Source organism: Telopea speciosissima, chromosome 8 (assembly GCF_018873765.1).
Source record: "Telopea speciosissima isolate NSW1024214 ecotype Mountain lineage chromosome 8, Tspe_v1, whole genome shotgun sequence".
NCBI classification, from domain to species: Eukaryota; Viridiplantae; Streptophyta; class Magnoliopsida; order Proteales; family Proteaceae; genus Telopea; species Telopea speciosissima.
In genome coordinates, this window is record NC_057923.1 from 27,407,190 (window position 1) to 27,419,701 (window position 12,512).

At 41.5% G+C, this 12,512-nt stretch overlaps 1 pseudogene; it reads left to right on the forward strand.

The window, feature by feature from the left end:
• LOC122672215 overlaps positions 1 to 11,298 on the forward strand; it is a 32,405-nt pseudogene extending 21,107 nt beyond the window's left edge.
• Positions 11,299 to 12,512: the final 1,214 nt, after the last annotated feature.

Genomic DNA, 12,512 nt, shown 5'->3' on the forward strand with positions numbered 1-12,512 from the left:
TGGACTCGTGATTCAAGTAATCGTCTTATTAGAAGACCACCTTCTCTACCACCTTTGACCATGGGTGACCAACAAACCAAGACTCTTAAGGATAGGTTTTACCCCACCAGGGCTGCACAGCCCTCATGCATTAGTCTGCCTGTTGTTACAGGGAATAACTATGAACTCAAGACCAACTTCATCAGCATGCTACCCCATTTCCATGGGATGGCTAATGAGGATGCATATCTCTTCCTTAGGGAATTTGAGGAGGTCTGTGTTCTAATTAAGGTCCAGAATTTGACTGATGATGCAGTTAGGCTTAGGTTTATACCCTTTGCCCTGAAAGACCAGGCCAAGAAGTGGCTCTATGGACTGCCAACAAACTCCATTAATACATGGGATGAGTTCACCATTGTCTTTTTGAGAAAATTCTTCCCTCTTCACAAGACCAATAAGCTTAAAAGTGACATCCTCCAGTTCAGGCAGAAACCACATGAGTCCTTTTCTAAATTCATGGAAAGATTCAAGGACCTCCCATTAGAATGCCCTCACCATGGTTTTGACTTGTGGCAGCTATGCCAAATTATTTATGAGGGTATTGATTATTAGACCAAGCAACTTGTAGAGTCTATGTGTCCAGCAGGCTTTACTTCTTTTTCTGAGGAGAATGATGCATGGACATTCTTAACCAACTTGGCTGATAAGACTAGGGAATGGGAATCTTCCCAAGAGGCTGAAAGGACCACTAAGGGGTATGTCATTGAGGGTATACCAGCCAAGGAGGCCAAACTTGATAGCCTCATAAAACAGTTGGAGTCCATAGTTCTTAAAGAGTCTATACCAGTTAATCCGGTCAATCAGGTCAACCATGTGTCGGTATGCAGTTGGTGTCAAACCCCTGGACACCTTTCTGAGGAATGCCCCAACACCTTGGTGGGCAATTCCAGCACTGAGAATGTAAGTGCTCTCTACCAAAATAACCCATATAGCAATACTTACAATCCAGGATGGAGAAATCACCCTAATTTCTCATGGAATCAAGGGAACCAAGCAGGCCCATCCAACTTTAACCATCAAGGCCAGGTTGGTGCTCAAAGGACCAACTATGCACCACAAAGCCAAGGAATGTCTCCTAACCCCTTTCCCCCTCGTCCTCATCCAGGACCTTCTATTAATTCTGCTAGGCCTCCTCTCCTTGCACCTTATCAGCAACCCCCAGGGTTTACCAATACAGGAGAGGCAACAAGACTGAATGAGATGGACAACAAGATAGCTCTTCTCATGACAAGCCACAATAACATGGAAAAACAACTCACCCAGCTTGTCACAATCCTGCATGAGAGGGAAACAGGGAAGTTACCTAGCCGGCTGAGCCAAATCCTAGGCATCGGTTCATATTCAAGAAGGTACCCAAGCTCCTCCAACCAATGTTGCACAAGGCCAACAGCACCAAGGGCCCTCTAGACAGGTAAATGTTGTTTATGCTTTAAGGAGTGGCCGTGAGTATCAACAAGCTAGTGCACCTCAGTCTTTATCATCTCATACTCCTGTTGACTCTCCCCCTTCTGAAGAGGCCATTGAAGTGCCTACAGTTTCAGGTTCGTCTGATGAACCTAAAGATATACCAGATGATTTGGTTGAGGAAACCAAAGAGGATTCTGTTGAGGAAGTCAAAAAGACCAACCCTGAAAGAATTTATACCCCACCTGCCCCTTTCCCAAATAGGTTGGTTAGCAAGAAGTCTCCTTCTATGGAGAAGATATTGGATGTGTTCAAACAGGTTCAGGTGAATATCCCCTTGTTGGATGCTATTGCCCAGATCTCCGCTTATGCTAAAGTCCTCAAAGACTTATGCACCCAAAAGCGGACCACCAATGTGCCCAAAAAGGCATTCTTGGCTGCTAACATTAGTTCTCTAATCTCACGGCCCGAGTGACCAAGCATAAGGATCCGGGAAGCCCCACCATCTCTTGCACTATAGGCCATACTACTATTGATCATGCCTTATTGGACCTTGGTGCAAGTGTGAACCTCTTACCCTTTCATGTCTACCAACAACTGGGATTGGGAGAACGAAACCGACCAAAATTACTCTTCAACTTGCAGATCGGTCGGTTAAAGTTCCTAAGGGAATGATTGAGGATGTCCTGTTGAAGGTTGGGGAATTTATTTTTCCTGTAGATTTTATTGTTTTAGATACCCAACCCACTGCCAACTTCAAGGACCAAATCCCAATCATATTGGGTAGACCATTCCTAGCTACCAGTAATGCTTTAATCAATTGCAGGAATGGTCTCATGAAATTATCTTTTGGCAATACTTCTGTTGACTTCAATGTGTTTAGGTTGGGCAAGCAGCCTGACATGGATGAAGAGGTGCATATGCTTCAAGGATTTTCCGATGATATTGATACGTTCTTTGAGATTGATTTTGATTCGGGATTTCAAGAATGTATGCAAGAATTGGAGGGTGTTGATGATACTCCCTTATCTGAGGTCTGGAGCATCCAACCACCTTTGGAGCCCCTTGGACCCCTATCCACTTCCATTCCCAAATCCTCTATTATTGAGTCCCCCACATTAGAGTTGATGGCATTGCCCTCCAACCTCAAATATGTCTTCTTAGGACATGATCATACTCTTCCTGTTATTATTGCTTCTGATTTGACTTCTATTCAGGAAGAAGAGTTGATTAAGCTTCTAAAGGATAATAAGGAAGCCATAGGTTGGACCATGTCTGACATCAAAGGTATTAGCCCCTCCATTGTTCAACATCATATACATCTGATGGAGAGTTCCACACCTTCTAGGGAACCCCAAAGGAGGGCTAATCCTGTGATGAAAGAGGCAATCAAGAAAGAGATCCTAAAATGCTTGGATCATGGCATCATTTATCCTATTTCTGATAGCCAATGGGTGAGTCCTATGCAGGTTGTGCCTAAGAAAGGAGGAGTCACTGTAGTTGAGAATGCTAATAATGAGTTGATTCCAACCCGTATCCAAACAGGATGGAGAGTGTGCATTGACTATAGGAAATTGAATGCGGCAACTTGGAAGGACCACTTCCCCTTACCTTTTATTGATCAGATGTTAGAGAGACTAGCTGGCCATGAATATTATTGTTTTCTTGATGGTTATGCAGGCTATAACCAAATTCCTATTGCTCTAGAGGACCAACACAAGACCACTTTCACATGCCCTTATGGAACCGTTGCTTACCGGCGTATGCCTTTTGGGCTTTGCAATGCCCCTGCTACATTCCAAAGGTGCATGATGAGTATCTTTTCTGATATGGTAGAGCACTTCCTAGAGGTGTTTATGGATGATTTTTCTATTCATGGCTCTACTTTTTCTAATTGCTTGCATCATCTCTCTTTGGTTCTTAAAAGATGCATAGAAAAGAACTTGGTCCTGAATTGGGAGAAGTACCACTTCATGGTAAAGCAAGGTATAGTTCTTGGTCACATTGTGTCCAAAGAAGGGATCAAGGTTGATAGATCTAAGGTGGACCTTATAGCCAATTTACCACCACCCAAGAGTGTGAAGGACATTCGATCTTTTCTTGGCCATGCAGGTTTTTATAGAAGATTCATCAAGGACTTTAGCCAGATAGCTAGACCTCTCACCTCTCTTTTGGCAAAGGACTGCCCATTTGATTTCTCTTCTGAGTGTCATGATAGTTTTGAGCAATTAAAAAGAGCGTTGACTTCAGCCCCCATTATTCAAGCTCCAATTTGGACAGTTTCATTTGAACTTATGTGTGATGCCTCTGATTTTGCTATAGGGGCTGTTCTTGGGCAAAGAATCAATAAATTGTCCCATGTGATTTATTATGCAAGTAGGACTCTTAATGATGCACAGCTTAATTATACCACCACTGAGAAAGAATTTTTAGCTGTTGTGTTTGCTTTAGAGAAGTTTAGGCCCTACTTGGTTGGATCACATGTGATTGTTTATACTGACCATGCAGCTATCAAATATCTTGTGCAGAAGAAAGATGCCAAGGCTCGCCTCATTAGGTGGGTCCTTTTGTTATAAGAATTTGATCTTGAAATTAGGGATAAGAAAGGGTGTGGAAATTTAGTTACAGACCATCTATCCCGGCTGCCTAATTCCTTGACTGTTGATTCTCCAGTCAACGAGAATTTTCCTGATGAGTATCTGATGGCAGTGTCTAGTGAACCTTGGTTTGTCGACATTGTTAATTATCCGGTTACTGGTGTGACACTGCACATTGGTCCACCCAAGATAAGAATCGTTTCTTTTCACAAGTTAAGTACTTCTTTTGGGATGATCCTTATCTTTTTAAGACCTGCCCGGATCAAGTAATCCGGAGATGTGTCCCTGATCATGAGCAACAATTTGTCTTATCTTTTTGCCATGATCAGGCTTGTGGAGGCCATTTTGGGCCTAATAAGACTGCGGCCAAAGTTTTACAGTGTGGATTTTATTGGCCTAGTCTGTTTAAAGATGTTTTTACTTATTGCAGGGCATGTTTTTCATGCCAATCCTTAGGGCGTCTTACTAAGAGAAATATGATGCCCCTCAACCCAATTCTGGTGGTTGAGGTGTTTGATGTATGGGGTATTGATTTCATGGGGCCTTTCCCTAACTCTTTTGGTAACCTGTACATATTACTTGCTGTGAACTATGTGTCCAAATGGATTGAGGCAGTTGCTTGTAAGACCAATGACCACAAGGTGGTTGTGAAATTTCTGAAGGAGAACATCTTCTCCCGTTTTGGTACTCCCCGGGCTCTCATTAGTGATCGGGGCAAGCATTTTTGTAATCAGCCTTTTGAGGCCCTCATAAAAAAGTATGGTGTCGTCCATAAGTTGGCCACACCCTACCATCCCCAGACCAGTGGCCAGGTTGAGGTTTCAAATAGGCAGATCAAACAAATTCTTGAGAAAATCATCAACCCGAACCGCAAGGATTGGTCTAACCGATTGGTAGATGCGTTGTGGGCCCATAGCACAGCCTTCAAGACCGATCTTGATCAATCTCTGTACCGTCTGGTGTATGGAAAGGCATGTCACTTACCTGTAGAGATTGAGCACAAGGCCTTTTGGGCTATCAAGAAGCTTAACTTTGACCTACGCACTGCAGGTGCCCATAGGAAACTCCAACTATCTGAGTTGGAAGAGCTTAGGAATGAGGCATATGAGAATGCCCGAATTTACAAGGAAAAAACCAAGGCTTTCTATGATAGGCACATTTTGAGAAAATCTTTTGAGGTAGGCCAGAATGTTTTGTTGTACAATTCTCGTTTGCATATCTTTCCAGGTAAGCTGCGTTCTAGATGGGATGGGCCCTATATTGTTCAAAAAGTTTATCCTCATGGGACTGTTGAAGTCCTCAATCCAAGTACAGGAGCTACTTTTAAGGTCAATGGCCAAAGATTGAAGCCGTACATAGAGATGCCTACTCCAGTTGACGAAGAGGTCATGAATCTCCATGAGCCTCTTTACCTAGACCCCTGATATCCTGGTATGTATCCCCTCCCTTGTCCTTATTCTTTCTTTTCTGCATGCATTGAGGACACTGCATGAATTAAGTGTGGGGGGGTGTGTTGGACTTTAATTGTGAATTTTGTGAATTTTGAATTTTATGAATTTTGATTGTGGCGATAGTTTTTGGGTATGTGCATAAGTCTCTTCAAATTGCAAAGCAAGAGTGAGAGGGAATTAGGTGCCCTCCTAGCATGCGAAATAATAAAAAAATCCCTTTTCAAGGATGGTAGTTGGTTTGTATCCGGTGATGGGGATTGAGTTTGAAAATATGAGTGCTACTTCATGTGATGGTTAGATTCCTCTATGTGTTTATGGACCCCTTTGATCTTTTGGCTAGTAGTTGAGACCAATTTGTTTGTGGCAAGGCAAGGCATGAAAGTGGAAGTGAATGAAAAAAAAAGAAAAAGAAAAAAACAAGGAACAGAAAAGAAAGTGGAATTCCTTAGGACTAGACAGGGCACTGTGCCTCATGAAGCAGGGTGACTTGATCGAAATTCCTTGGAAGGAAACTCAAAAAAAAAAAAAAAAAAAAAACTCTTGCATCAATGTCTCAATGTCTTATGGATATATGCAAAAAGCGAAGCTACCAAGTATTTGGGTGTACGTATATGCTCCACCATGTCATTAGAGAACATGAGTGGAGTAGAAATAGAGTTTGTGGTTGAGAAAGAAAAAACTTTTGCCTTAATGCCTGAAAAAAAAAAAAAGTATGGTCAACAATACTCAATGCCTAAGTCTTTGGTTCCATCGATGCTATGGGGGGTTTACTTGAAGATGAGTAGTGTTCAGAAAATATGAGGAGATCCCTTGAACTTGATGCATGCTTGTTACATGAATTGATGTGGGGTGATAAAATTCAAGTGTGGGGGAACCTTTGGCTCCTTGATCATTAGTTGAACACTTTTTGGGATTATGTGCACTGTCCTACTTATGCCATGATTAAAATTTGCAGCATTTATTTACAATTGAATTTTGGGTGTATATTCACTGCAAACACCCACGAGACACAACTCGTCCACTAGGGGTAACCTAGGGGTTTAAAGGCTTGTTGCACATGCTAAGTGCAACCGTGATTCCTACGAAAGTGAGTTAGGATTTTCTGCATTCTAGGTTTGTTTTTGTTTTTGCTTTACTTGAGGACAAGTAACGTTCAAGTGTGGGGGAATCTGATGAGCACATTTATGTGTGAAATTTTAGGGCATAAATTATACATTTTACCACATTGGACAGAGTTACTCGGTGTTTTCTTGTGCTTTTCAGGGTTTAGGTGAATTCTTGTGAAAATGAAGGAGATGATGCTAAGGAGATGTTTTTAAGCTTTTTAGAAGTGTAAATGGATACATAGCCCATCGAGTCAGCTTCGCAATGGTTCAAACGGCACTTAATTCCGAGTTGAAACGAAGAAGTTATGGCCGTTTCCGTAACGACGCGTGAAAATGGTCTGCAAGGGTTTATTTATAATTATTGACAGTCGGATGGGGACAAAGTGAAACGGAAGTTCGGATTTTAGAGGCCTTAATGAGATTATCAGAAGTTACTTTACTGTACCCGAAAGATTCCATTTGGAAGGCTCTGGACAGTCCAACTTCAACTTGAGATATCTTGGGCTCCCCAACTCCGAATTGGATGAAATTTGGGTCTATTTTGTGTGATTTTTCGCAAGGAACACAATGGTGAGACCTAGATAAGCACCCCATGCTCCACGTTTTCTGAAGGACAGAATGGGTATTTTATTTATTCTTGAAGGAATCCTAGTCATCACCCTTACTCTCTCTCTCCTCCAACTTCTCAAGGGCACTTCTGAAATTCTACTTGGGATAGATTTATATTTTCTCATCTATGGAAGGTTGAAAAATCAAAGATGCTTTGATTTTATTGCTTGGAGAAGATATCTCAAAAGAAAAGGAAGCACTTGTTAAAATTGGAAGTTTATTTTTCTAGAAATAGAAGGTCTATGTAAACAATCTTCTCTTCTTCTTCTTTCTATTTTTTTTCTTTTTTCTTAGGATTCAAGGCATTGTAAAAGAGGAACGAGAAGAGAATATTCTCTTTTCTTAGGGAATATTTCTCCTACACTTCCATCTTCTCTCTTCTCCTCTCTTCCACCTATAAATACCCCCTACCTCTCTTGTAAAAATTTGCTCATTCACTTAGTGAAATTTCTTCTCTTCTTCTCCTTCTAATTTGTGATTTTTGGCTTTTCTAAGTTCTAGTTTGCTTTTATAATTTTTAGTTAATGCTTATAATAGGTTTAGTTTATGCTTTAATTTCAATTTAAGTCTTCAATTGGGTTGTAATTTCTTAATTCTAGTTTAGGTTTTAAGCCTTCTAGTCTAAGTTCTCAAGTTGATGACAAGACTTGAAGATTTAGAAGAGGAGGCCATGGTAAGTTTATGCAAGTATTCAAGCTTTTCATTTACATTCATGCAAGCACATCCAGGTTTTACTATCTAAACTCTCAATCTCATTCTCCATCTCCTCTATCTCTCTCTATCTTCTTCTTCTTCCCCCTCTATTTCTTTTATTTTAATTTTATATGGTTGTGGTTTATGGATGCATTTTTATTCCCTTATTTCTTTTTATGTGGTTAGTATGTGTGGCTGCATTTTTATTCCTTTCAATTCGCTTTAGTTTGATAGGTTAGATGCTCATGTGTTAGGACGCCGATTTAATCCCTTAATTTTGTTAGATGCTTATGAGTTAGGATGCATTGATTTTCGTTAGTTTAATTAGTTTAATTTAACACTTTAATTTGGTTCATTTTGCATTAGTTTTAAGTTAGTTAAATAGAGTGGCGTATATCTCCTCGTGTTTGACCCGTAGCTACGATTGACCCGTACGCTTGCGGTTTTATTTTAACTCAAACATCTAGCATAGGGCTGATTCGGCGAGTTGTTGCTATATCCATGTGATCCACAATCTCTAGCCATGTGTCCTTCCTTATTACACACATAGCACTTATAGGGTGGAACAACAGGTGTTGAGGCTTGACTCCCTTGACGTGTTGCTGGTCGGGCTGGCAAAGCTACAGTTGTCGCTTGACTCATCGCCGGTTGGGCAGGTCGATTGAATGTGGGGCGGAAAGGGTTCTGACCCACGTCCGGCCTACGATACGAAGTCGGATTTGGGCTTGAACTTGTTCCTCGATAAGCTTTATTTGGCCACCCAAAAGTTTGAAAATTATTTAGGCTTTTGTTTAACCTAGGCGACGTCACAGCCTTTTCTTTCTCCTTTTCCTTAAACCTATCTTCCATTGTCTTCGCCTTGTCGACCATTTGAGCATAATCCCGAATGTCCATGATTGACAGTACTGATCCGACCTCAGTTTTGAGTCCTTTCTCAAATTTCTTAGCCTTACTAACTTCCCCCTTCAGGTGCTCTGGAGCAAAATGAAACAAGTCTTCAAATCGTTGTTGGTAATCCAGTACTGACTTGGTTCCTTGCACCAGTGCGATAAATTCAGCTTCTTTCCTATCCCTGAAGCTCTCTGGGAAGTAGTTCTTGAAGAAAACTTCTTTAAATTGCTCCCACGTGGGGTTTGGATGAGTAGCTTCCAAATTAGGTTTAGTAGCTTTTCACCAAGCTTAGGCTTCATTCTACAACTGATAACCCGTACATATCAACTTCTGTGCGTCCGTGCATTCCAGCACTTCAAATGCTTTCTCTATTGCACTAACCCACCGTTCCGGCTGCATTGCCTCAGAAGTTCTTTTAGAAAACGCAGGCAGTTAGAGTTTCTTAAATCTCTCCATGACCTTGGCGGTAGAGTTCTCTGCTAAATGTTGAGGCATAGGTGGTGGACATAGTATGGGCCGGTTGGGCGGTGGTGGTGGAACTGCACGTTCATGCATCATGGTTGCAAATTGTGTGGACATCTGACCAGGTAATTCTTGTTGTTGTTGCATGGTCCACATCATTGTGGTCATGAATGCAGTTATGTCGCCGGCTGCCATATTTGGCTGAGGTGCTACAACAGTGGCTCGTGCGGCCGCTGGTGCCTCTGATGAAATAGCCGATGCCTCAAAATTTTGAGCCTCAGTCCCGTTAAGCAGTTCAACCTCTAATACAACTCGAGGTTGTTTTCCTTTGCGACCACCACGTGAACTCCTTCTGTTGTTGACCATTGTTGCTTCTCTGAAAAGAGGGGCGTGTTCAATATTCCAATATCGCTTATCAGGGTCAACAATTATTTTCCTAGTTAGTGTAGGTACAAACCTAGTCCGTAGTTCCAGTGAATCTCATGAGTCGCACCAGTAAGGTGGATTGTTAGATATGTTATCTTGGTTTATTGTGAGATGTTTTCTTTTGCTTTGTGTTTCGTTTCTCTTTCTTAAGCATTTTATGTAACAATATGCTATGCATGACACTATATGAGAGGCTTCAAATTTTTATATAAAAGACTTTTAATTAATTACCTAGTCTAACAGGCAAGCAATTCTAGCTTCTTCCCGGTTACAAACTCCATTGCAAGCAGGTACTCTATGTCAGCTCTTACTTCTTCGGCTAAGGTCATAAAATAGTCTCTCTCTTCCGGTCCACCAATGGCAGCAAGGGCTAAATAAAAGTCCAATCTGTTCTCGGCTTGGGGTAGTACTAGTCGTATTCGTCTCAGTCTCTCTCGTAGCTGCCTAATATAGATCATGGTGCTGGGGTCTCCAGCCTCGGCTGAGGTAATAGGTCATGTCATAGAAAATGGTTCTAAGCATCAGGTCATACTTAATTAAGAGAATTAAGTACATGTCTACTGGAACTTAGATGACTAAAATAAAAATATCAATAAAATATACTTGGGTTGGCTCGAGGTACCTTAGCGACTAAAGTGTTTTGATTGGCTTGACAACCTATCAGATTCTATTCTTGGCTGTCCTAGTCTTCGGATAGGTAAGATCTATGCTCCCTCCATGTAGTAAATACATATTACAACATACCTACATAACTAAGTTCTGTTTTGCATAACAACACTCCACACAGTTCGTACATCTCAATATTCAAGCACGTAATAATTTAACATTACATACACCAATTCCCATAAGTATGTATACATATATATATTTATATATATATATATATATATATTAGATACTCATATTAAACATAGTAACAAAAATTTTCCAAGTCCCTATCTGCTTTACTCAAACCCATGTGTAAATGGCATTCCCTTAAATTTATGAAAGTTATATTTGTTTAATTTCTTGACTTAATAAATTATTTATCCATTCATATATATATTTTTAAAACATTAATAAAAGTCTGTACTTTTATGTATTTTTTCAAGGTTATTTTAGGTAAATCCTAAGTTCCCATGAGCTAAAATCTAAAATCCAGCAAAATACATTCACTGGCGATGTCTCTGGGTGTTGGACACATCGCCCAGAGAATCAGGGCGTAGGTAAATGAGTCCGAGAGGGGCCCATTTCAAACCTAACTTCTTCTAAACCTCTCTAAACACTTGGGAAAGGTCCTTGGAGGGTAATGTGACTGTTCCCACACCAATCCCACACATTTCTTCGTGATCTTTGCGAATCTACATGTGCCTAGGTAAGATTTTTGGTTGCTTTCCCTATTTTAGCTCTTCCTTTTGTTTTCCCCACGTTTTGGCTAGGGTTTTGCCAAAACTTCTTGCCCTAACTATCTCTTTTCTTCTCTTTTTGTAGAAAATGTCTACAAGCCACCGCACAGCTAGAAAATCCGTAGCACAGAAGAGACTTCGAGTTGAAAGTGAACGTTCATCATCATCTTCATCTATGGTACCTCCACCTTCATCTAGGGATGATTCCTCTTCGGAGGAACCTGAATTTGATTGATTCCATTTCTCTAGATATGAGCATTCTAAGGAATGGGACAACTTTAGATCCCTAAAAATTGTAAATGGCCGGGTTGTTCGAGTAAAGGACTTCCACCAGTACAGTCTCTTTGCTAGATTTAATGCCCTAGGTTGGGCATCTATGTTGTCACCTATCGAGCCTTGTTATCCCAACTTGGTTCGATACTTTTACTGCAACTTGGTACCATCTAGAGCACAAGAGTTTGGACTATTGAGTAGGGTGAAAGGAGTGGACATCCATTTGACCACTGCTTCACTAGCAGGGATATTGGGTTTACCCAATATAGGAGAGAGGTGTTATTACAAACCTCGCATGGATATTTCTGAGATGTTTTCTTTGGAGACTAGGAGGATAGTCTTCAAAGCATTGACAGGGTCACAGAGCACACCGAAATCTGAGGCTTCCTACAAGCCCAGTGCTAGAGTGATTAGTAAGCGTGTTACCTATAATATCTACCCAAGGGTGGCAATCGGGGTAGCATACCTATGATGAGAGCCTGCATCACTTATTGTCTCCTGGGAGATAGCAGAGGGGGTCCAGTCATCAAACTCCCATATGTTTTACTCCAGGTTATGCTATATCATGCGCAGAACCCATCGGATGGGAACCTTCCATATGGGAAGTTCCTCACCCTAGTCTTTCGTCATTTTGAGGTTCCTTTGGCGGGAGAGTACATGGAGAAGGACAAATCCAGGCCTATTGATAAGACTTCCATTCTGAAGATGAAGGTGCCTGGGGAGGATCCACCAGAGGGTGAGGAGCAGATAGAGATGCAGCAGAGAGATGAGGGGTTGGATGTGAAGGAGCAGGGTGACATCGGGGGCATGCAAGAAGAGGAGCAGTTTGTTGGTGCACAGGATGTGAGTCAGGGTTACTTCGAGGGTCTTGACACTCAGTTCACTGACTTACCAGCTTATGAGACGATGGGTGCCACCAGTTCTCAGATTCCAGGGCCATCCGAGTGGACGCAGATGATGTCACATTTCCAGAGCCTCGGTACCCAGCTTTTAGATATGGCGACCAGGATGGACCAGGGCTTCACTTCTTTGGAGAGCAGGGTAGGATCTATGGAGTAGCATCTAGATTTTTGGGACAGATTCTACAGGGTTGACTCTCGCCAGACACAGCCTCCTCCGAGCAACTTACCTCCTACCGAGTAGTTCCTGTCGATTTATGCTATGTGGTTATGACTG